A 27,233-nucleotide genomic window follows, 5' to 3' on the forward strand; every position below is an offset into this window, starting at 1 on the left:
GTTCTTGAATCAGTTGGTACATGTACTCAGGTTTTTGTACACTTTTCCCATTGGAAGAAGGTGGAAGAGAGTATGTCTAGGGTGCATGGCATCTTTGATTATGCTGGCTGCTTTTCCAAGGCAGTGGGAAGTGTAGACAGAGTCAATGGGCGGGAGGTTGGTTTCCATGATGGAAATTTAGTTCATGATCCTTTGTAGTTTTTTGTGGCCGTGGACAAAGCAGGAACCATACCAAACTGTGATACAACCAGAAAGAGGGCTTTCTGTAGTTCATCTGTAAAAGTTGGTGAGAGTCATAGCGGACATGCCAAATTTCCTTAGCCTCCTGAGAAAGTAGAGGAGTTGGTGGGCTTTCTTAACTAGAGCGTCGGCATGGAGGGACAGGTTGTTGGTGACCTGGACACCTAGAAACTTGAAGGTCTTGACCATTTCCACTTTGCTCCCATTGATGTAGACAGGGGCATGTCCTCCACTACACTTCCTGAAGTCGATGGCTATCTCCTTCGTTTTGTTGACATTGAGGGAGAGATTATTGTTGTCACAACAGCTTATCAGATTCTCTACCTCTTTCCTGTACCAATTTCTGGAATGCAAATCTGTCAGTTCTGGTCCAGTTCTGGTCCTTCCTGCCTTCTCCAAATGTTGACAGATTCTGATGCTGCACACTATCAATTTATTCAGTTTAAGAGAGTCCCCTGCTATACAAATCTCATCATAGAACATAGTTTGGGGAATTCCCTAAACATCAGGATATTAAATAATTTTTATTTCTTGGGGTTGGCAGAAGGTGTTCATTCAAAGTTATCAATTTAGTGGAACCATCACAATTTAACTAAAGCAAAACAAGAGGTCCATGCAGCATAGTGGCGTTAAGGATAAAGGTGAGACAGTTGTGGAAATGAGTCAACTGAAGGGTCAATGTTGCCATGCAAAGCAGGCCACCAGACTGGGTCAGGTATAAGAAAATGTGGGAGTGAGGTGAAGTTGCTTTTTCCACATAAAGGCAAAATACTGTAGATGCTGGAATCTGAAACGAAAACAGAAAATGCTGGAGAAACTCAGCAGGTCTGACAACACAAAACATTGGCTCCACTCTCTCTCCACAGATGTTGTCAGACCTGCTGAGTTTCTCCAGCATTTTCTGTTTTTGCTGCTTCTTCCAGAGATGGAAAGTGGCAATAGAGAAGTAGAAGTTGTGCTATAGGATGACATGGTGAAGGAGTCAGAGGAATCAGGGTATAGTCTTGGAGGAATTCTCACAATAAGTTCTGACATGGGACGTGATGGAATGTGAAGCCAGAGAGTTATTCTCAGCAAGGGGGAAAAATCAGCACCTGTGTGTCAATTCACTGAAAGTCAGTTTACTCCTCCAGGATAAGGACATAGAACGTGTTCGCAAATAAGCAAATGTTTTGCAAGCGGTTGCAGAGTGGAAGGGTGTTCGGTCTTTCATTCGATGGCTGGAGGAACAAGGTGAAGGTGGGCTCATTGGGGGAGTGCAGTCGAACATTTGGTGAGTAGGTGATGTAGAGAAGGGAGGCTCAGGGTATCTCCAAAGGAATATGTAAAATGACTGTCAGAAGTGTTAGGAGAGGGGAGTGAGATAGATAAAGAGAATCTCAGCCATCAAAAACGTCCTACAACTATCAAATTCCCACCCCATGTGAGTGATATGTTAAATGAGTCTGGTATTTCTATATCTTTTCCCAATTGATTGTGCCTACTTTGATCTCAGTTTCAGTGCATTATTATCTATGCAAAAAAGCACATACCAGCGCAATACATCTCAAGGTAAAGACACAAAATGCTGGAAAATCTCAGCAGGTCTGGCAGCCTCTGTGAAGAGTGAATGGAGCCAATGTTTTGAGTCTGGATAATCCTTCATCAGGGTGGTACAAGGTAAAGACATTTCATTTCAATATTTTTATTGACAATCATTCGTGATTATTAAAACTATAGAACTTTGTTTTGATCTAACTTCCTGCATTACATATTGCAAAGGATCCGTTTCAGTTAAACAGTGTAAATCAACTTATACAGAATAACTAGCCTGATATTAGTGAAGGGAAAAATGTTGGCAGAGGAAAAAAACTCACAAAATAAAAGCAATTCAAAATTGGACAGCATTGAAAAGAACCGATTATACCAGTTTGGCTGAGCGGCAGAACACTTAACTGAATCAAACTTTTTATGTTCAATTTCCACTGCATACATTGAAGCAAGTCAACTGGACAAGCACTTCACACAATACTGAGGGAGGGCAGCATTGTCAGAGGCTTTTGTCTTTCAGTTATCTGTCTTTATAGACAAATGCAAATAAAAAGCCCAACGGCATTGTTTAAAAATAACCAGAGAATTTACCCAGGATCCTGACCAACATTTATCCTTTAACCAGCAACACTACAATAGCTACATTGCCTTTTTGTCACTGTTGCCTGTGAGCAAATTGACTGCTGTGATCGTCTATGTAACACTAATAAACACAATCATCAGTAATTCATTGGCTATGAAGCACTTTCAGACACCCTTTAGATATGATTGGTGCTGTATAAATGTCATGCTCTCTCAGAAGCGTAATTAAGGTTTTTGACAGTTCTGATGAAGGGTCATCTAGACTTGAAACATTGGCCCTAGTCTCTCCCCACAGATGCTATCAGACCTGCTGAGATTTTCCAGCGTTTCTGTTTAAGGTTTTTACTTGTGTTCATCTCTGAATTCAAACTCAAAATGTGAAAAATGCTACTCGCAAATGAAATGGGACGTGCAAATCAATATCAATAAGTGCAGAACGATCCATAAATAAAACTAGCAGTAACAATTTTGAGTCAGCTCAATGCTCCTGAAAAATTGGTGTATGAACTCAGAATATAGGATAAGCAACACTTCAGGTTGTCAAGGAATTAAAAAAAAAGCTTATTGAATTCAAGATTTGATCACAAGGTGGAAAACATAAATGCCAAGATATATTGAAAAGGCTATGCAAAACATTCGTAAGATTCAGAGTATTGTGTATGGCATTGTGATCCACACTAGGAAAAGGATCATCTCCTTCTGTACCATATTAATGACTCCAACTTGATGACTATTATGGTTATGAAAATAATTAATGGATAAGTTCCATTGTTAGTCTTCTAAGAAATCAGTAATACATAACTTCAAACGGATGCATAAATTCCACTCACAACCTCACTGCAAACATTTGTTTGCTGAATGACACAATACAGTGATGTTACTTTGCATTAGTCTTGTGTAATTCAAATGTGCCAGCAGGCTCTTTTGGGACAATCTTGTCATAAGTATTACCCCCACCTTAAACAAAGTGAAACAAGATGATGCTCTCATTAGCAGATTAACCAGGTTCATTTCTTTGTCATCAATTAGTTTAGCTCTTTAATTAATTGGGAAGTTTCAAAAGCTTTGGGTTCAACTCCTGGCTTGGCAGTGTCAGTGCAGAGTCTGCACATCGTCCCCATGTCTGCGTGGGTTTCCTCCGGGGGGCTTCCGTTTCCTCCCACAGTCCGAAAGACACGCTTGTTCGGTGCATTGGCCATGTTAAACTCTCCCTTAATGTACCCAAACACACACTGGAGTGCGGCAACTCGGGGATTTTCACAGTGACTTCATTGCAGCGTTAATGTAAGCCTACTTGTGACACTAATAAATAAACTTTAAAAACTTTAAAACTTTTCCTAGATGTTCACTAGCCCTAACCAATGCTGCTCTGGAAAAGAGTTAAACATTTCCCTTCATGGTATAATGAAGCTGTCTCAACCTTGGGCAGATTTCCATAAGGTCAAAACAACGAGAAAATTGCAAGCTGCAAATGTTCAAGCCTACATAATAAACTTTGAAAGCCACTGTGTGCTTTACATTTCTTGTGTAAACACAAATATGATGCACCCTGGAGGCAGAAGATGTCAGGTTCTTCAACTAGTTTTATTTAAATACAGAAAGTGCTACTCCACCCAGTCCCATCAAAAACTCCTGATTTCCCCAGGGGACAAGATGTCTGAAGGGTGCATTGTAGCAAGAGGAGTAATTCAGAGCCATCAAAGTGTGTGTATGATGGACAAGCCTCTATGCAGGAGAACTAGTTTAGCCCCTAATTAGAAGTTAATTGCAGCTCTTGATATTAGATACAGCAGGAATTTAAATGCCTAAACAGAAGGACAGAACCTGGTACAAAGCACGATTTTTAAAAAAAAAACATGATAACAAGTGCTGAAACATCTTGTTAAAGTAAACACATTGAACTTATGCTCTCTAGTTCAAAACTTGCTTCTCTTCACATTGTCTTGCTCATTCAAGGGCTTTTATTGTTACTAATGGTGAGCTGGGGTATCAGAGGTTAGATTCCTGATTTAAAAGATTACCTTTTGAGGCCGAGATAATTCCCCATCTCTTTGAGGGTTTAATGGCTGCTTCAACCAGTTATGTAAGGTTCACAGGAAATACGACTTTACCAGAATAGAAATACCTCTTTTTGAATGCTACAGAAGCAGTTACACCACAGTGACACATCCTTTTGGCATTTTTAAAGGGAAAATACCTATTGTTCAATAAGTGTTTTCTAGTTTCATAAATAAGTTCGTGAAATCATAGAATCCCTACAGTGCAGATGGAGGCCATTTGGCCCATTGAAGTTTTACCGACAACACTCCGACCCAGGTCCTATCCCCGTAACCCCATGCATTTACCCTGCTAATCCCCCTGACACCAAGGGGCAATTGAGTATGGCCAATCAACTTAATCCGCACATTGATTCACCTTAATTATCATGAATATAAGGTTCATATTCAATGCTTTTCACAACAAAGTAAATAGTTATAAAGCCACCAATAAAGTTCACTGATAACTGCTCTTAATATAACTCAAAATATCTATGATCACAAAAAGAACACCAATAGCTTTCATAAATGATTCACGCTGTGCAGAGTGGCAAGTTGCAGGCTTGATTTGTGGTCAGGGTTGACTGAGATTATCTCATTCCTCTCAGCGTGCTTGGCTGAGAAGGGAAGAAAACCAGCCACGCTTTCTATGTAGTGACCCCTGCTGGAAAGAACACTCATGGATGAAGGAAGAGAATCAGCATGATGTTGCCATGCTGGGTATTCAGCTGAAATTGACAGCCATATTTGACACATATGATTCTGCGAACATACAAATTGGGAGCAGGAGTAGGTCACTTGGCCCCTCTGGTCTGCCCAGCTTAATAAGATCATGGCTGACCTGATTGGAACTTCAACTCCACATTCTCACCTCCCCCTGATAATCTTTCACCCACTTGCATATTAAGGACCTATCCATCTCAGCCTTAATAATATTAAAAGACTCTGTTTCCACTGCCTTCTGAGGAAGTGTTCCAAGGATTCATAACACTTTGAGAGGACATTCTCCTCATCTCTATCTTAAATGAGTGGCCTCTTACTGTTAAACAGTGACCTCTAATTCTAGATTCTCCCACAAGAACAAACAACCTCTCCACATCCACCCTGTCAAGACCCCGCAGCATTTCCTCGTAAGAAAACCCACCCCTTCCAGGGATTAATCCAGTAAACCTCTAAACTGTTTCTAATCCATTTATATCCTTCCTTAAGTAAAGAGATCAAAACAGTAGAGTACTGCAGATGTGGTCTCACCAAAGCACTGTATAACTGAAGCAAAACCTCCCTACTTTTGAATTCAATTTTCCTCACAATAAACAATAACATTCTATGAGCTTTCTTAATTATTTGCTGTATCTGCATATTAACCTTTTCTGATTCACATACTGGAACACCCAGATCCCTCTGTAACTCAGTGCTCTGCAATTTCTCGCTATTTAGATAATATGTTTATTTTTTATTCTTCCTACCAAAATGGACAAGTTCACATGTTCCTGCATTACACTCTATTTGTCAGATCTTTTCCCATTCACTTTAATCTATCTGTATCTTTTTGTAGCCTGCTTGTGTGCCCTTCACAAATTATATTCCATCAGTCCTTATATCATCAGCAAATTTAGCAGCAGCTATTGCTGAGATGTTACTTGTATTCTCTGCAGTAAAGAGTGCTACAAAACACCTGTTCAATTCATCGGCAATCTCCTTAATTTCCAGTATCAATCCCACAGACTCCCTTTCTATAGATCCAGCATTCACTTTGCTTCCATTTTTCTTTTAAAGTTTAAATTTATTTATTAGTGCCACAAGTAGGCTTACATTAACACTGCAACGAAGTTACTATGAAAGTCCCCTCATTGCCATACTTCAGTGCCTGTTCAGATGCACTGAGGGAGAATTCAGCACGGCCAATGCACCTAAACCAGCACATCTTTCGGACTGTGGGAGGAAACCGGAGTACCTGGAGGAAACCTACATAGACAAGGAGAAAGCATGTAAACTCCGCACCGACAATGACCCAAGCTGGGAATCAAACTCTGGTCCGTGGCTACATGAGGCAATAATGTTAACCACTGTGCTACCGTGCTGTCCTATTAAATAGTTATAGAAATCTTATTCTCCTGCAAACTAAATGCAAAATTCAATCATATTCTGATTACTGTTACCTAGGGGCACCTTCACTATGAATCTATATTGATACTCTCCCGTAAACTAAATGTAAAATTCAATCATATAATGATCACTGTTACATAGGGGCACTTGCACTATGAGTCTATATTGATGCAGATTCAGATCTAATATTGTCTGCTTCTTGGTTGGCACTACAAAATGTAAAGTGTGTTGAATGAGGAGTTCGGTGAAGCACGGGAAGGAGATGCTTTATTCTTGTCGTCTTTTTCCCGCCTCCAATATTTGATTTCCACATTGATACAGCAAGGAAGCATGTAAACCTGTAACTTGTCCTACTAGAAACTATGTTTTACCAGTATTGAAAGCACTGCATTGTTATATCAGTATTGTAAAATTTACTGGCAGAACCAACATCTACTGGGAGATGTTGGCCTTATTAATTTTAAACTAATTCATTAGCATTTATTAATTAATTAACACATATTAGAAATGTCTGAACAAGTGATATGCTGCAATTGCAGGATGTGGGAGCTTCTGGTGTGATCCAGGGCAAACATATCTGCAGTAAGTAAGGCTGCAGGAAGCTTGGCTCTAAGTTATTGAGCTGGAGGTTGAACTGCAGATCTGCAGCACAGAAGGGAGGGGGAATGTTACCTAGCTGCTTTACTACAAAAGATGTCATATGTCTCTTAGAACATTACTACCTCCAAGTGAATGTTTGACTCCTGCCATACTTCCTTGTGCTTCTACTTCTCATCAAAGGGGCACCTCATTCCCATTTCAGTTTATTTATTAGTGTCACAAGTAGACTTACATTAACACTACAATGAAACTACTTTGAAAATCCCCTAGAGGCCACATTCCAGTGCCTGTTCGGGTATATTGGGGGAGAATTTAGCATGGCCAGTGCACCTAATCAACATGTCTTTTGGACATTGGGAGGAAACCGGAGCACCCGGAGGAAACCCACACAGACATGGGGAGAACATACAAACTCCACACAGACAGTGACCCAAGCCAGGAATTAAACCCGGGTCCCTGGCACTGTGAGGCAGCAGTGCTAACCACTGTGTCACCATGCAACCCTAATTTAAACCTGACACAAAACTGTATGCAAAAAGATCACTTGCTCGCTCCTATTGCCTTTTTAAAACTTTACAGGTCCCTCATGGATTTCTTTTATAAGGGCCCATCTTTGGTCCTTTTAACTTGCTCAGGTTTTACTTTTCTTCTTTGCACTCATGCTACCCTCTCTTTAGTCCTTCTAACTTCCGGTAACTCAATAGTTGGGTGTAGTACCACTCTCACTGTCTCCTTAGCTGTCCCAAAACTTGCCTGGACTTTGTTTAACTTGGCAAAAAAACTAACTCAAGCCATCCTGTTTACTGATTTATGTTCCACCAGTTTCACCCAGACCTTCCACAACTGAACAGACCTAACCTTGGTCTTTCTAAATTCCAGAAGCTGTTTCTTAACTCCAACCCTCAGTGGTTCTATAGCCTTCTCTGGGGCCCTGGACAGTCTCTGGCTCTCTGTCTTAGTGACTCTGACTGCATGTTCCCTGCCTCAGTGACTGCAGGTAGCCCTTGTCTAGCTACTCCTACCCTTACTGACTCTACTGTCTCCTTTAAGACCTCTGAACTATTCCAGGTTCCCTGTGTTCCTACAGATCCTGATTGACTTCCTCCAGCCCCAATAGCTTCATTTGATTTAAGTGATTTTCTCTGACTGTTCATGAGCATGATTTTCCAGGATATCTCGGATGCCTCTATCCTCCCTGTCCAGTTCATGCATTCTTCTTTGGAAAACTCCTACCCTTCCCTCTCTGTCTCTTTCTTTTCCTTGGAGTTCAAACAGTGTTCTGAGCAATTCTACTTCTTTTCATAGCCATGCCTTACATTCATAACATAATTTTCCAGCCATGCATTGTAATATTGTACATATCATCTCATTCGCTTCTTAGCTTTCAAAAGTAACTTCCCTTTCCTTTTGAAAATAACTTGCTTTTGGATTTTTACACATTAACTAGTATGGACTCAAGCAAACCTTTCTGCCATTTCTTAAAATTGGTTTCAAAGGAACACTTCACTTTCCCCTACTCTAATTCATTCATTTTATCTGTGGGACAAATTCTGGCCATGAACCCCCGATTTGTTATGGTCAGTCCCCAGGCGGGTTTCCATACTTTGTTATGCTGGGTGAGGAGGGATGAATTGGCTCCCTTTCTCTATTTAACCCCCTCTGTTAATCTCAACAAGATGAATTAAAAAAGGATCCCTTCTTTTGTGGATGCCTGCTCCCAATCCCAATATTTTCTTAAAAAGAAATAATTTAACCATGGTTTCCTGAGTTAAAGAAGAGTTTATGAGCCACTAAATGGGAGAATAATGATGAAGCCCAGTCTTATACCTTCATACAGGCTAGAAATGTGAATTGCGTCCACAAGTAAAAAAATAAAAACCAAGCTTTAACTTGGCCGTGAAGAGTAGATGATGGAATACTGTAGGTGTTGTGATTATGATTTCAGTAGCGTTGACTTCAGCAGGTGAATAATTGCTTTCAACATTCCGGTCTTCTATTGCTTGGCTGAGAAACTGCCCTGGTTTCTTTTCAGCTATGGCTTTGGTGACTTGGCTTACATTAGTAATTAGAGAGAGAGAGATACCTGCAAAACATGCAGGGGCCTGCTGACTATCTTTCCTCATGTGTCACATGCTGATACACTCCGTACTAGTCCATACTATTTTGCAGCTGGCTTTTATCCCAGTCTTTCTATATTCCTGGAAGGCAAAAAAATCTATAAACCAATCTAGGACATTGTTCACAGGATATCATTAATGTTGAGTTGGTAATCAACTCCCATTATCTCCACATGAGATGGCAGTTGGTTGTTTGGATGGCCTTCATGCTTTGGACATGTCCTTGTCTGGAAACAAGGTGCAGTTCCATTGTCTTTCTCAGTATCACCCACCAGCAATTCAATTGAATTTACATCCACAGCCATCTTTGGCTTGTATGCCCATTTTTAAAAGCACATGTCCTATTTAAAAGTTCAATATGTCAAACATAGTTCAACAATTTTCCTCCATCTTCATGACATTATCAAGAGACTTTGTGGGGATCATAAAGAGGTGAAGTCATATTATTGGAGAGAGTGTCTAAACCTCTAAAGAACATATCTATCCAACTATTCAAGTATCATCTGCCTCATGTGTCAGGTGCTGCAGATTGCACATTGGACTTTTTAGACATTTCAGAACCCATTGAACCAGAGAGGAAGCAAGTCATCCTCAATCATGAAGAACTACATAAGGAAAAGAATATTTGTATCTAATATTACATCCACTTCGGGCTGTGGATCAGGCTTTAATCTAATGGGGATGTAGGAAAGGGAGGGGTTGCTGAGGTGAAAAGAGATATAGAAATCCAAAGGGAAAAGAGCAGTGTAGCTATGCGATTAAAGATCGGCAGAATGAGAGATTAACAGTAATAGTGCATCAGCAAATAAGCTCCATACAAAAAACAATAGTAAGAAATTAAAATTAAAGCGTATTTATCTGAATGCACAAAGCATCTAAAATGAGATAGATGAACTTGTGGCACATATCGAGATAAATGGTTTAGATCCAATTAGAAAGACATGGTTACAAAGTGACCAAGGCTGGGAAATAAATATTCCAGAATACACAGCAATTCAAAAAGGCAGACAGAAAAGGAGTAGCCAAGATGGCAAAAGATGACAACGACATTAGTGAAGAGGAAACTTGGTTCAGAAGATCAGGAAGTTGAATCAATAAGGGTGGAGATTAGAAATAGCAAGGGTCAGAAAGTTCTAGTGGGAGTATTTTATATGCCTCCTAATGGTAGTTACATCTTTGGGTAGAGTATTAAACTAAAATTATTGCAGCTTGTAACAAAGGCAATGTAATAATTGCAGTGGAATCTAATCTTCAGATAGATTGGACCAATCAGTTTGGCAAATGTAGCCTGGAGGGCAAGTCTGTAGAATGTTGTCATCATATTTCCTGGAGCAGCACTTTGTGAAACCAACTAGGGGTAAAACTATTTTAGATCTAGCATTGTGCAAATAGCTCATTGGTAAAAGATTCACTGGGAAATAGTAATCATTATACAATTGATTTCCATATAAAAGTTTGAAAGCAGCACACTCCAATGACAAATAAGAATCTTACATTCAAAGACAATTACGTTGGTATGAGGGGAACATTGGCAAAGGTTGATTGGATAAAAGTCATCGTGGCAAATAAATGGTGAGAAACATTTAAAGAAACAAATCAAAATGCTCAACACAAATATATTTCACCAAAAACTCTCAGCAAGAAAGTTCCATCCATGGCTTACTAAATAAGTTATGGATAATATCACATCAAAAGAAGAGGTTTAAAATGTTTCAAAGAAGTTTGAGGATTGAGAGTGTTTTGGAAACCAGCAAAGGGGTGCCAGAAGTTTGAAAAAATAGAATAAGAGAGTGAACAGAAATATAAAAAACAAACTGCCAGAGCTAAGAGGAGAGTAACTGAAATAAACATTAGTTCCTTAGAGGCTGAGACATGAGAAATTATCATTGGAAATAAAGAAATGCCAGAGATATTGAACAAATATTCTGCAATATTTTCACAGTAAAAGACACAAACTACATACCAGAAATGGAGGGTTTCCTAGCGGCTAATAAGAAATAAAGATAATTAATATCAGCAGAGAAAAAGTACCAGAGAAATATAAGGGACTAAAATTCAACAAATCCCTAGAACCTAATGGCCTACACCTTCGGTTCTAGAAGAAATAACCATAGAGATAGTAGATGTAATGGTTATGATTCTCAAAAATGGCCCCAACAGAATGGAAATTCGCAATTGTAACCCCACTATTCAAGAAAAGAGGGAGAGAGAAAACAAGAAACTACAGATCAGTTAGACTGATATTAGTTGTTGGGTAAGTGCTGGAATTTACTATTAAGGACGTCTTAACAGTGCATTTAGAAAATTATTGTCTGATCAGACAAAGTCACCATGCTTTTATAAATCATGTTTGAAAGATGTTCTAGTGTTTCTTGAGGTTGTAATGAGAAGGGTAGATAAAGGGTAACCAGTCGATGTAGTATACTTGGATTACCAAAGGGCTTTCAATAAGGTGCCACACAAAAGGTTAATATGCAAGATAAGGACTCATGGAGTTGGGGATTATATATCATAGAGCATAGAATCATAGAATCCTACAATGCAGAAGGAGGCCATTTGGCCCATTGAGTCTGCACCGACTACAATCCCATACAGGCCCTATCCCCATAACTCCATGCATTTACCCTAACTAATCCCCCTGACACTAAGGGGCAATTTAGCCATCAAGTCCGCATTGACAAAACCTATCTCCATGACCCCACATATTTACCCTGCCAACCTCTCTGACGCTGAGGGGCGATTGAGCATGACCAATTAACCTAACCTGTACACCTTTGGACTGTGGGAGGAAACCAGAGCACCCAGAGGAAACCTACACAGACACAGGGAGAACATGCAAACCCTACACAAACTGTCACCCAGAATTGAAGCCAGATTCTTTGCACTGTGAGACAGCAGTGCTAAATCACTATGCCATTAGCATTGATGAAGGATTAATTAATTAACAGTAATCAGAGGATAGGGATAACAGTACAGGTTGTAACTAGTGGAGTGTCACGAGGATCAATGCAGGTGTTTTAGCTATTTACAATCAATATTAATAACTTAGATGAAGAGACAGAGAATCATGTATCCAAGTTTACTAATGATACATAACTAGGTGAAAATAAAGATGTGAGGAGCAGACAAAGAGGCAAGAGGCTGTGAAGAGATCTCGATAAGGGGAGATGATGATAAGGGGAGTGGTCATGTCACTGGGTCGGTAATCCAGAAAGCCACATTAATGCACCATGACCGCTGGTGGAATTTAAATTCAATATGAAAGTTTGGACTATAAAGTCAGTTTCAGTAATGGGGATAATTCAACCATAAATTATTGGTAAAAGCACTAATGCCATCTTTTCCCGGTCTATTCTACAAATGACTCCAGGTCACAGCAACGTGCTTGAATTTTAACTACTCTTTGAAATGACCTAACAAGCCATTCAGTTCAAGGGGTAATTCTGAAAGGACAACAAATGCTGGCCTTGTCAGTGATGACCAAAGCCAAGCTAAGTGAGTGGGCAAGGTAGTGTACAATGTGGGGAAGTGTGAGGTTATTCACTTTGGTCTTCAGAATGGAAAGCAGAATACTTCTTTAAAAAGTGTCAAACTTGCCAATGTTGATGTGCAAAGTGACCTGGGCAAACATAACAAATTAGCATGTCGATATAGCAAGCAATTAGGAAGGCAAATGACAAGTTGTCCTTCACTACAAGGGAATTTGAATAAAGAAGTCTTGCCAAAGTTGTGCAGGGTTTTGGTGAGACCACACCTGGAATGTTGTGTGCAGTTTTGGTCACCATATTCAAGGAAGGATTTACTTACATTGGAGACAGTGCAGGAAAGGTGCATTAGATTGGTCCCTTGGATCAGAGGGTTGTCTTATGATGAGAGGCTGAGTAAATTGGGTCTATATTCTCTGGAGGTTAGAAAAATGAGACACAATCTCATTGAAACATCCAAGGCCCTGAAGCAGTTGTTTAGAACACAGAGGTTACAGCCTCAGGATAATGGGTCGATCGTTTAGGACTGAGAGTAAAATAAATTTCTTCATTCTAAACGTGGTCAGTCTATGGAATTCTCTAATTCACAGCTTTGTAGATGCTCCATGTTGAATACGTTTATGGCCCAGATAGAGAAATATGTCATCTTCCAAGGAATCATGGGATATGGGGAGTGGGGGGAAAGTGGAGTTGAAGTCAAAGACAAGCGATGATTGTATTGATTGACAGAGTAGAATTGACCATGCATACATTCAACTCCAGCTCTTATTTCTTATGTTCTTATGTTGACTTCTAACTTACTATGTGAATAACTGGCTTGTGTTACCTGGCTTGTGTAAACTTGTGTTTCTGAAGCACCATTAATCTTGGAATTGTCATGTCTTTTGTGTGAATTTTGGCACTGAAAGAGAAATATATAAAGCTTCACTCTTTGGATGAATATGTGGTGTTGTATTAAGTTTAGGTTTTTTCTGTGCTGGTGGGCTGTTTGCTTTATTTTACTTCAAATTTTCTGTGAACTTCGGTCACGTCACCAGGTATATGAGAGGAATTGTCTTCTGGGGCAACATGTGTTAGTTAATTTTGATACTGGTAAATAGCAACGTGTGTCCCTGGAACATAATCAAGATTGATGGCGACATAAATTGACTTTTCAGAACTTGCATCAATTGTAGAGGGCTCAATTGTAATTTTCTTAGATAATAAGGAATGTTGGGCCATGTGACCTGGTGACCCTTGACATGGAAGCAGTACCAACAGGAAAGAAGCTAAGAAAGAAGCCATGTGTCTAAAAAAAGACAAAGAAGAGTCACAAGCAGGGGAACTGGATGACAAAGGAGATCTGCACAGAAACACATAGAGAAAGCAGATAGAGTCAGAATGAAGAATGCAGAGAATCCTTGTGAGAGAAAGAAACAAATCGCCCTCAAGAACAGGTCAGTTTCTCTGTCTGGCAGAAAGGAGGCAGGATATCTTGGAGATACAGTGTAAACTGGCTTAAAAATGACTAAATCCTGGAAAACTGTACAAACAGCTCAGAAATGCTAAATAATGCATTATTTCCCCAGAAGCAGTCAGATTGTGAACCAGGGGTGTTATTGGTTGGTTGGTTGAAAAGGAACGCTCCAGGGCTACACCAGTAGAATAGTTTGACTCGAGGGAGAGAGTGGTCATAGACGTATGCCTTGCTGATGATAATCATACCTATGCAACTCTAAGGTGAAAACTACTGTCAGATAGGACTCCTGCCCCACTCTGCATGAATGAAGCACATCATAAAGTGGAACTGTGTAGCTACATAGTGCCACTTCTGTACAGGGAGTGGTGTGAATGCTTGTCATTGCATAAGTTGTATACTTGTTGCATTGACTGTTTAATGTGAGATTTGCCTTTTTATTTGCAGCATCATTTGCTTCTTAATTTGTGTATAATTTGTGTTGGTTCTGATTCACATTAGAAGTTACTAAAAATGGAATCTCATTGATAATTTCTTTATCTGGGGGGGGGGTTACTCAGTAAACTTAGTTACTTTAGTTCATGGTTTCCCTGCAGGGAGAGTAACATTTGGAAACACAGAACAGATGCTTGTTTATGGCAGCAAAATGGCTGGTGTCATTGTCGTGATGTACATGGTGCTGACAATGATGCTCAGTTGCTTGGCATATTCACCATTAAATCTACCCTGAATATGCTTGGGCATCATGGTTTGTGACCAAACAAGTAACAATAATGCCATTGTAATGTTGTGGTTACAGCGAAATCTAATTGCTAATGTGTCCATTTCCGAAGTTTCCTGCATGAACTTCATATCATAGGATCAATAATGGATATAGCTGCAACATTAATGAGTGTTCTTCTTCGTGATAGCTTAATGGAGAAGCACTCCAAGAGATGTCAACAGTTGATGCACTTTTGAAGAACAGATGCGTGACTGTAGCAACAAAGATGTGAAAAAGTCTTTGTTATTGGTGATGATGATAGTGATATTGTGATGTTAGTGTACCTTTAAGAGTTTTTTAAATTCATGCACACAGCTTTAGGTGATGCAACTGTTGGGAGGAGAAAAAAACTGTGGGCAGGTCAGGTGACCAAAGTTTTTCAGCTTTCAATTTTGTTTTGGCTTTAGTGTTAGCAGGAGTCTTTAGAAGCAAGCTGGAAAAAAGTCTCTTTCTCTCCCAGTTTTGCTTTGAAATGTTTTCCAGTTAGCTTGTTGCCATGCTGCAGTAAAGAATCAATGATCTGGTGCTTTGGAAATCTGTCTTGCCTTCAGACTGTTCTGAGTCTCAAGAGCATTGGACTGCAGAATTCAATTAATGGCCTCAATTCCATCATTAAGTGAGCATTAGTGTTAAACCTGTGGAACGGGTTTTTTTGTTGTCCATGGGTTTTGGTTTTAATTGAAACAAATTGGAGACATTCATTAAGAGTTACACGTTAGTGCTTTCTTTGTTTCTTTTTCGTAATTGATAAAAGTTCTTGCTAATTTTATTTCTATACATGTTAACTATATTCTTAAGTAAACTTTGTTTGATAAAAGCTCCCTAGTGGGTCTTTTGAATCATACCTGAAGTGGAACATTTCATGCCTTTCCTAATCAAATTCAAGATGTAAAATGTATGATTCAGGTGGGTTTCTTAGAACATTTTGGAGTTTCTGACCTGAACCATAACAATATCCAATCACTCAATGTGTCCTGTGCTGGTTATTTTTACCTGCCCCTTAAAGCCATAGAGTGAATGATAGGTTGTGGAAGGAGAGGTAGCACTTGGGGCATCAATTTAAGGGTAAATTAGAAGAGATGTCAACTGCATATAAATTGTTTCCCTGGGAGACAATTCCTCTCATATACCTGGTGACGTGACCAAAGTTCACAGAAAATTTGAAGTAAAATAAAACACACAGCCCACCAGCACAGAAAAAACCTAAACTAAATACAACACCACATATTCATCCAAAGAGTGAAGCTTTATATATTTCTCTTGCAGGTCAGTAAATCAAATATGTTTGTGCATGTAATTTCATTTCCTCACTACATTGTTGAATCATATAAAGTGCCAATGTTTAAATCTGGATTCACACACATCAGAAAGATATTGAGGGCAATTCTCCCAACCCGCTGGGCTGCTTTTGTAGCACAGTGGGTCAGGAGGCTCAAATGGAGGCCATTTTGTGGGCTCCCTGCTGGATACCAGGGCCCCCGCGAGTCCCCAGCAACCAAATTTCCAGTGCCATCAACTCCACGCCTGTAATCGGCATAGAGCTGCATAAATTCTAATTTTAATACATTTTAAATATCTTTAGCGGGCCCGGAACTAAAATCTGGTTCACTCCAGCAGGGTTTACTATTGCTCTCCATTTGCAGGGAGCTAGCAGCCTGACCCCGCTGGAGTGAAGGTGGGGCCATCGAGGTCCCCCAGAGGGTCAGATATCAAGGGGGTATGGCCTGGGCATTGCCACCTTGGCAGTGGCAGCTTGGGCCCCCGGCACTGCCCAAGGGGCAAAGTGCCAATGCCCGGGGGCACCTTGTCACTGCCCACCGGGCAGTGGGCAGTACCAAGGGGGCAATGCCTATTGGTGCCTAGAACCTGATGGAGGCGGGGCCTTGGGGGAGATCCTGCTGCCACTCTGCAATAGGGCTGAGTGAAAGAGGGAGGGAGGCTAGTGATTGGTCTGGGCAGTGGAGGGGGGGTTAGTGTGTGTCAGCCTTCTGGGGAAACCAGGGCTGCGGGGAGGGGAGAGGGTCAGGGCTGCAGGGCGGAGAGGAATTGGAAGATCAGGGCTGCTGGTGGTTGGGGGGAAGAGATCGAGGAGTTGGGGGACTCGAGACTATCCTGGTCACGTCGGGGGGACCAGCAGTTGAGCCATAGGGGGTTGCACAGCCAGCGATGAGGAATCGCGGGCTAGCGATCAGGGGCAAGGTGCATGCACCAATCTCGGTGCTGACAGATCAGCACATGCGCAGTGGCCCGCTCAGCACTATGCTGTCAGCCTCTCCAGCAGGAATAGTCTCCGCTCACTGAATTCCAGCTTGATTCATGCTGAGGCACTCAGCAGTGCACAAAATTTGGGAGATTCATTTTGTAACTCCCGCTAAAAAAAAAAGCAGGATTGACTCCAGTCTTTACGTGAATTCGACACAGAATTGTTTTGGGAAAATCGCCTCAATTTTTTATTGTTCCATGCAAGGTTCTAAAAGGGATTTATTCTAGAAGGAGACACTTAATTCACAATCAGATCATACTGCCATTATCTTATTTTGGAAAACTGACCAAGGATTAGCAATGTTAAGATTCTCTGAGCCATTCTGCAGGGGAACCTTCTTCATTATAATAACAGGTAACCTGGAATTTCCTCACATTGCAGCCAATCTAACTGACACTTGTGCAAATATATTTTACCTTCAGTTCAAAGATATTATCTATGTTTTAACAATTCTCAATTATGGATGTATTTTTCTTATATATGTTTGTACCTGAGTGCCAAAAAAGAGCTCCCCTATTTAATTGTTTTGTGTAAATTCATGAGGTGTAAAAATAATTAGCCTCTGCATTAAGGGCAGCGGAGGCCACAGTATAAGAATTATAATTATTTCATATTCTTTCTCAAAGGTGGCATAGAGGCCCTGTTGCCTCACAGTGTCAGGGACCCTGGTTCGATTGCTGGCTTGGGCCACTGTCTGTGTGGAGTCTGCACGTTCTCCTCATGTCTGCACGGGTTTCCTCCTGGTGCTCTGGTTTCCCCCCACAGCCTGAAAGACATGCTGGTTAGGTGCTAAATTCTCCCTCAGTGTATCCGAACAGGCGCCAGAGTGTGACGACTGGGGGATTTTCACAGTAACTTCATTGCAGTGTTAATGTAAGCCTACTTGTGACACTAATTAATAATAAAACATAAATAATGAAACCACATTTCTGCAAAGTCCAACTTGTCTACAAATGTGCAGATCGTCTCTGTCAGATCTGTGAAGTATTTCTATGAGTGTGTTATTCTAGTTTAATAATAATAACAGAGAAATGCTGAGACTGTTGAGATGAGTGATTATCTTGACGTTAGTAACAGGACTGCGAATGAGTGCTGCTGGTGATATGTTTCGCCACCTTTCCACCACATCAGCAAAAGAATGAGTTTAGGACTCAATTTGGGCGCACGTTCTTCACTGTAAACGTCTTACTATTTTGACGCGGTGATTTCAGAGAAATAGTGTTGATTCTGCAGCACATTATACCCACCACCAAACATCATGTCTGGAGTACTTCAAAGGACGGCATCCACATAAGAGGATATGATGATATGTTGTATGTTTCACATTCATGCATCAAAGGGTTAGAGATACTCACTTCAAATGCCTTCAGGTCACATTACAGTACTTGCCCCTGGTTAATGACATTTAATTTGGCAGATTCAAGTGGGGAGTTCAAGCAATGGGATTTCTGTAAGACAGTAAATAGGATGCTTGCCTCAGAGGGCAGTGGAGAAATTGGCCATCAACTAGGGTCATTTAGTCCATAGTTCTTCTGTTTCATAACATGGTGGTCCATCTAAGTTATGGGAGAGGCAGTGGCACAGAGGTATTTTCAATAGATTAGTAATACAGCGACCCACGGTAGTGCTCTGGGAACCCAGGTTCGAATCCCACAGATAGTGAAATTTGAATTCAAAGTCTAATGATGACCATAAGTACGATCATCGTAAAAACCCGTCTGGTTCATTAATGCCCTTTTGGGAAGGAAATCTACCATACTTACCCGGCCTGGCCTACATGTGACTCCAGACTCACAGCAATGTGGTTGATTCTTCAATGGTTTCTCGAGTCACTTAGTCCAAGGGCAATAAATTACTCAAAAACACCCACATCCATGAATGAATTTTAAAAAATGGTTTGAAAAATTGCCATTTGAAGTTCAGTAACAATTGTCACTGCCATTGTCCAAGTGTAAGTAGCCTGACAACATCAGATTATAGTCGAACAGGTTTATTTGGTAACACGAGCTGGCAGGGGGTGATTTTCTGCACCAATTTTGCTGCGATATCAGTGGATGGTTAGGTTGCTCTTGCTGTGGTCTCCCAAGTGTTTGCTGCTTTTTTGATAGCTGGGGATAAGTTGTCCAATTCAGTGACTTTGATTATAGATTGGAGTTCAACATATAAGTTTGATCAAATGCAGCAAAGTTGAACAAGTTTGTGAAATTTATTGCTTGGTGTCAGGGACCTAACAGATTTATTTTGAAGCTGTTGGTGAAAGTTTGCATGTCATAATGTAGGATATTTTACCATTATTTTTGGTAGGAAGGATGTTATCAAAGATTTATAAAGCTAGACTTTTAAACGCCTTGACCCTTCAGAGTGGTACTTTTGACAAGTGCTCTTGGTACTTTCATCAGGTCATTTTAGCCGTTTTGACAGGTTCTTTTAACAGATGTTTTTGAGAGTTTTGGTGTTAATTTTGACACTGTTGATAGTTCCAATCAGCTTCACAGTAATGAGTTTATGCACTTCTAATGCACATTTATATCGAGTTTAACAATTCCAAAAGGTGGCTGACCTCCATCAAAGGGCTCATTACCTCCCCCAAAGTTGTCCTGGAACCAGATCCAAAGGGGTACCTTACCTCCCACAGGGGTACTCTGGCTATCCAAACCAATCCATAAAGTTCAGACTTGCTCTTACCAGGTCTAGTCTTCACACTTTGGGTTCTACACTCCTGAGCTACCGAACTCTGACTGCAGTGGAAGCAGCTAATGACTTAAATAGCCAGCTGTCTCTGTAAATGGCACAAGTGCAAAACGCAAACTGGTTCCATTCCCTTCCTCACAAAAAATGGGAAGCGCCGTATTTAAGGGTGGGACTTTTGATTTTCAAGCACTCGGTCTTTGCCACAATGGAGAGGTTCTTTGTCGTGGTGTAAATCTGGACCCTAATGCCCATAGATTATTAGACCATAAGACATAGGAGCAGAATTAGGCCACTTGGTCCATCAAGCTTGCTTCGCCATTCAATCATAGCTGATGTTTTTCTCTTCCCCATTCTCCTGCCTTTTCCCCAGAACCCCGACCCTATATTAGAGTCATAAGGTCAGAAAGGTTTACAGCATGAAAACAGGCCCTTCGGCCCAACTTATCCATGCTGCTTTTTTTAAACCCCGAAGCTAGTCCCAATTACCCGCATTTGGCCCTTAACCCGCTATACCCATTTTACCCACGTAACTGTCTAATGCTTTTTAAAAAACAAAATTGTACCTGCTTCTACTACTATTAATCAAGCACCCATCATTGCCAAATTCTCAAAGTGTAAGACATTTTCCTTTCATCACTAATAACATAAACAAATTAACCATATTTACATGTTCTAAAACAGTGTAGTAAAACAGTGAATGCATTTATCCTGAGCTGCAAACATCAACAACTTCCATGCTGCAAGCATCATAATGGAGCCTTGTATCTGCTTCAGGTGATGTGGAGCCAGTCAGTGTATGTAATGCTGCCATCCCGGATGTTTGGTGAGGAAGCAGAACTCTGCCCACTGTGACAAAACATTTGCGCCTTTAGCTTGATGACATAGCCTTAGTGATAGCACAGTTTTTGCACCAATGCTGGATCTTATATCAAAGTCATTGACAAATACCTGGAATGCACATGGGATGATTATTTAATTACACTCCCTCTGAATTCCTCCTGAAGATAGTCTGCATAGTTTATAGTGATTTTACTGGGAGCAAGAACCCACAATAAGATAAATACAAACCAGTTCACAAAATGCAATGACATCATGGGCAGAATCTTCTGGTCCAACAGCAAATAGCACGATGGGTGAGGGAACTTAATTCAGCAGGAGACCAAGAATCAGTTTCTCGGTGGCGGGATGAATTTTAGGAATTCCCAGCTTTAAAGATGGATTAAATGTGGGCCGAGCTTCCCAACAAACATAGATTAGCGTGTCATAGAGTCATAGTGCACAGAAAGAAGCCCTTTGGCCCATCACTAAATTAACTAGCCGCCAGCAAGCATTTAGAATGTTCATGTTTACAGTGGCTGTGCGCCAGGCGAACTTGACTTCTTCCCTGCAGCTTTGGCCTTGTCAGGAACTACTCACAACTTGACTCATGCTGAGCTCAGACAAGCTGCATGAGGGATGGACACAGGAGGCAGGCAAAGGGTAGAAGGAGGGGTAGGATAGAAGAATGGAGCGGAGGTTGGACAGGGGAGGCAGGTGAAGGGTGAAAGGGTGGAAGGGGGGGTACGATGGAAAAGTGGAGCAGAGGCCGGACAGGGGAGGAGGGTGAAAGGGAGGGAGGCTGAGAGTTAATGTGAGAGTGCAGCAACACGGAATGGAAGGAAAGGGTCTTCTTGTTGGGCCTGGGGATCATGTACCTTGCAATGTTCTAACTATGTTAGGGGTTGTGGGTTTTAACTAAAAGAAATAATGTGGTTTGCACACAGATTCAAACTAACAGATTTATTAAAGAGCTGCTCTCTGCACTGCACAGAATTCAAACTGGCACCTTGGCTGCTGGACTTACCTGATTGATCCCCCTCAGGGCCCAAGGCACCAGGCCAGGGTATCAGTGCCAGGGAGCTGTGCACCATTGGCACTGCCAAGGCATGTGGCCTGATGGAAGGCCTGAGTCTGAGTGGGGCATCTGAGAGGGAAGGGGGCCTGAGTGGGGCATCTGAGGTAAGGGAGGAGGGTTGCGTTGGATCACACTCATGCCTTTACATTGTATTTACTTCAGGGTTGCTTCTCAGTTTCTCAACTGAAAGCTATATTTTAAAATTAGATATTCACAACAATGGCCAGGAAGTGTTGGCCTTCCCAGTTAATTTTTTAAAAAATCCTTGGCACCCAAGACATTTGATCTTAGGCACGATTGGAATGAAAGAATTTGGTTGCTTAATATTCTGGGCCTGCCATCAGCAACAGGAGTACGACACTCCGACATTAATGACTCATTATCAGTGGGAAAATGCTCACGGTGTACAAATTAAAATATATACCTGCTCCAAAAGTGAGGCTGCTCTTAAAAATAGGAGGCAAAATTAATTATAGGCGCCTACCGCCTTGCACGGTGTGGTTGTGTGATTGTACACAGCTGAGATCCTGCTGCTCCGAGAACAGTGTTCATTTTGTTTCTTTCTCTTAAACTCAGTGAGGTGGTGATAAGAACAAAACAAAGCAACTCTTATCACCACACCTGTTTCAGCGAGGGAAAATTATGAGCGAGCTAAAATTTCTGCCGACATGCCCCAATTACTGTGAAACCCATTCAGCCACAAAGCCATGATCACTTATGTTAGCACGCTGTGAAAAATAGGTCTGCTGGATGGGGGCCAGTTAATTCCATTTCAAAGAAAATATCAGGTACATCTGGCAACCGCTTCGGAAAGTCCACCCCACTGTGATCCTAGGACAATACCTCTTCAAATAAATCCACTTCATTTACCTCATGATGCCTCCTGACCTGATCTGAGCTGCCGCCGTTTTCTGATTTTTACTTGTTGTTGTTGTTACAGGTTCTGCAGTGCCTGGATTTGACTGCTGTGCTAAGTGGCTTTACCTTGCCCTGCTGCTCACCTCTGCTGCCTCAGACACAGAAAGAGATACTCCAGACTTTAATACTTTCACCGCTGTTTGCGTAATGGTTAAAACCGCGCCCACAGATTCATTGGAGAAGTTCCCAAAGTAGGATTACCGTTTGGTGGAAGAGATTTCATGGTTTATTTTGATAACAAAGTGGGTATTAAGGCATAGCAGCTATTTTATTCATAAATAAATGACCTTAAAAGAAATATCCAATTGGAGGAAAGGACTCCCACAATGACACTAGTTTATCCAGTGGCCAATACAGCTCAGAAGCCCTATGTTGTACCCCTTAGTTTACGCTGTTAGCTGGTCTGCGCTCATGCAATAGTGAGTGCCTATAGCACAGTGCACATATGCTTTAGACTGCATAATTGTGACAATCATCCATTTTTGGAATGGATAATCAGTGTTTAGTTTTGACGACTATTTGTGCTATCAGTCGACAAAGGACCCGATCTTAGAATCCTACATTGCAGAAGGAAGCCATTCGGCCTATCGAGTCTGCACCGACCTCAAACCTTATTCCCATAACCCCTCCCACGCATTTACCCTAGCTAGTCCCCCTGACACTAAGAGGCAATTTAGCATGGCCAATCCACCTAATTTGCACATCTTTGGACTGTGGGAAGAAACCTGAGCACCCGGAAGAAACTCACGCAGACACGAGGAGAATGCTCAAACTCCACATAGACAATGACCCAAGCCAGTTATCGAACCCAGGACACTTGTGCTGTGAGGCAACAGTGCTAACCACTGTGTGACCATGCTGCTCCTGATGGTTGAAGTTATATCATTTTGAATCGTAGCATCGCCAATGAAGGACAATAGACCATTAGCACCAATAGAAGATGTGACTTTGTGCTGTAGAATAGTCATCATCACCAGCTACTCAAGAATAAACCACATTCGTCAACTCTTGCTGACCAAACCAGCACTTTATTACCAGTTTTCTTTTCCTATCCAAGGTTTCTGGCCGTGTTGTTGCCTTTCAAGTATATGCTCCTCCTCCCCATAACTACACCTTTGAATTTCCCCAATTGTGTTTGCATCTCAAGACACCCATGAAAGACTGTTAATCCACTGAGGCTGTGCTGCATGTTCCCTCCTTCACTTCTCTGCAGCCTTTGACATGACAGGTGGTGAAATTTGAATTCAGTAGAATTACTTGGAATTAAAAGTCTAACGATGATCACAAAACCATTGTCAATTGTTGTAAGAACCAATCCGGTTCATTAATATCCTTTAGGCAAGGAAATCTGCCGTCTTTACCTGGTCTGGCCTAGATAAGACCACAGCAATGTGGTTGATTCGCAAATGCCCTCAACAATAGTGGGCAGTTAGGGATGGGCAAAAAATGGTGGTCCAGCCAAAAATGCCCACGTCCTGGAAATTTTTAAAAAATCTCAGGTGACCATTTTTATTCGTGCCTGTGTGAATCCAACTGGTGCACAAAATAAGGATACACTGAAAATAAAGACCACTAAATATTTATTCTAAAGCTTACAATTTAACACTTTGGTGTTTGCTTTGTCCTCATGACTCTGTTTCTTTTATATCACAAGAGGTCACAGGTATAGGTTGAAAGGCGGTAGATTTGAAACTGAGCTGAGGAGGTTGGTGAATTTGTGGAACTCGCTGCCCCATAGCACATAGTCTGAATTGTTGAATGGTTTCAAGAAGGAGATAGGTATTATTTCTAAAAAAGAAAGTTATAAGGGGATATGGGGAGGTGGATTTGAGGCAACCTGAAATCGGCCATGATCTGATTGAATGGCAGAGCAGGCTCAAAGGGCTGAGTTTGCCCTCTTCTGCTCCTAATTCCTATGTTCCCAAATGAATCTGCCTCATAATTTTTCCAACTCTGCTTCCAACCCATTTGACCGCCTAATTGTTCATCTTCACTTGGTTTTAAAATGGTGAGCAAGATTTCAGAACAGTCACATCACATATGTTTGAACGGATTTCAAGTAACACAGACTACATAGGTTGAGCATTTTCATGTTTTCATGCACTTACTTCTATTTGTCTCAAAGATCTCTTTAAGTAAGTGGAATCCTCAGTAGATCCAAACGCGCTAAGCTGGGACCTCAAGTCTGTAAAAGGAAAAACCATCACACGCACATCTCCATGAAATATCCACTACATTACACCCGTATCAAACCTGATCCTTCAAAATGAGCAATGAGCTACATTATTTATAATACTGCAAAATATATTCCATGGAGATTTGAAAGCATTCTCCGTTCAACATCTGGAAAAGTGCATTGTAAATAGTTGTCTGTTTCACGAGCAAAGCAAGAGGTAACATCAAAAACCTAAACTGTCCTTTGAAACATTGACATTTAATACAAGGATGTAAATCATTTTTGGAGCTATTATTCTTCAAGAATGTAGTTAAGTACTTTTAAATAAAACTTACAGGGACAGGAGTTGGAAAATGTTAAATGAGTTAAGCACGAGACATAAAAGATGGAGAAAAAATTGTTTTTAAAAAGTGCTAATATCCCCTTGCAGGTTTCTGTCGGCCAGGTTTAAATTATTAAAAGGAAATATAACACGTATAATATTAAAATGGGGTTTGAGTAATGTTTTAGTGCAACTATAAATTCGAAAACTTCAAATTAGCCTTTGAAAATAAGCATGTCTTGCTAATTCACTCCACTGTTACCTCACAATTCTCGATTCCTTTTTCAGTCGAGGCTACTCCGTCCAGGTTTCCAAACTTCATACTTCCGATTTACAGAAGGTTCATGTGAATAGAAGGGACTCGAAACTAGCACGGTCTGTGACACAGCGTGCAGCAATTAAAAGAAACTAAGAAATGACATTCAGTGAGAACTGACAAATCTAAATGTTACTTGAAGGGTAATGGTCCAAAATTTTCTTTGCCTGACTGATGCTGGAGCTGAATATTAACTTGAATTTTAAGAACTTGCTTCAATTATTAGCATTTAAATTCATTATCAAAAGATATTGCCAAATGAACTACGGCTGGAATTCTTGGGGCTAGGATTCTCTGGTCCTGCTGCCGTGAACGGAGCGCCAAATTCTCCATTCTCGCTGCCAGCGAACGAGATCACTGAATTACAGCCTATGTTTTCAAGTAATAAAATATATTGATTTCAGTATTGAGTTTTTGTGTGAAAATTTGAGAAAATGTTGTTTCGGAGTTGAAAGATGATAATGACAGGGCTGCACAGCCAGTGTATGGAATTCAATACTTCCAAATAGTGCCAGTGACAGTGCCATGGTGCAGCCTCCCCACCACCCCGCCCCACCCCAGGTTCTGCTTACCAGATGCACATTGTGGGGGACCAGTCCTAATTCATGTCGGTGGGAGTAGACAATGCGGGGGGACTATTAGATGCAAACATCAATATGCATTTTCAAATAGATGTAAATAAAAGTTGGCAATCCAACTCCTGGATTTGGTAATCATTGTCTCAGTGGTGAGTTGGCATGCTGTACTGGCAATGAGATGCATGTTGCTCCAGGTGTAGGAGTTGTGTTTGATATTGCTGATATTATGTCACATGCTGATGATGTTTTTCTAGCTGATTATGTTATATTGCTTGTTAGTAATATTGTTGCTGCCTTTAATGAACTTTTCTGATTTTTCCCATGAGTACTTTTTGTATATCAGGATGTACAGAGCCCCAAATGGACAGATCCACGAGCCTTTCATCCATTTCCTTTATGGCTACATTCCTCAATCTCATTTAAGAAATTGTCAACAGGCTCCCCTGCTTCCTGCCTCAGGCTTTGAAACTCATGTCGGTGGATCTGATGGTTTGATTCTGGCTGGAGAAACATGTTAAATTTCTCAAAATAAAAATGTCCTGGGCATTTACTGTCATCCTTATTCATCTCCCAGCTATTGAAAATACTTAAACCTTTCTCTCCTGCTCACAAAAGGATGTAGCTGACCTCTGCTAAGGATACATGTGGTTAGTTACTGACACAGATTTCAGTCAATGTTATTTGGAATGCAAAACTATAACACAAATAAAGTTTAATAAGTTTGGTATGGGATTCCAATTAAAGCATGTCACATTGTAGCTTCTGGTCATTTAGAAGCCGCGCATTTATTATTTTTAGGTGCAGCTTAGAACTGCCATCATGAAAGAATACTCTGCCAAACATCATAAAGTTGATTTTCAACTTCAAATGGCTACTACTATTTCAGGTATGGTGCAGTGTGAACAGAAGGTAGGGACACATAAAGATAGGACTCTCAGGAGTGAACCATATTAGAGTCAGAGAGAGTAATTGGGCACCAGACCTTACCTTTTCTCCCCCTTTGCTTTTCCTTTTCTGAATCTTACCTCTGTCCCACGCTTTCTGCTCCCCTCCCACCCCCAACATCTCTATTTTAGCTTCTCTGCCGTTTGGCCATTCACACCCTTTGTTCCGCCTGTGGACAGCCATTAGCAGTCTTTTCTCCTGGTTTCTGTGGCTAT

General features: G+C 40.9%; 1 protein-coding gene across 2 annotated transcripts in view; it reads right to left on the reverse strand.

Annotated features, from left to right (window-relative positions):
• bmp4 (bone morphogenetic protein 4) overlaps positions 1-22,763 on the reverse strand; it is a 30,641-nt gene extending 7,878 nt beyond the window's left edge. Inside the window, exon 1 of one of the 2 annotated variants that reach the window (XM_080202714.1) lies at positions 22,634-22,763. The gene's annotated coding sequence lies outside the window, so the exon portion shown is untranslated. The remainder of the gene's footprint in view (positions 1-22,633) is intronic. The other variant, XM_080202715.1, reaches the window with a different exon arrangement.
• Positions 22,764-27,233: the final 4,470 nt, after the last annotated feature.

Source organism: Carcharhinus amblyrhynchos, chromosome 14, assembly GCF_965287045.1.
Source record: "Carcharhinus amblyrhynchos chromosome 14, sCarAmb.v2.hapA, whole genome shotgun sequence".
Taxonomy (NCBI): domain Eukaryota; kingdom Metazoa; phylum Chordata; class Chondrichthyes; order Carcharhiniformes; family Carcharhinidae; genus Carcharhinus; species Carcharhinus amblyrhynchos.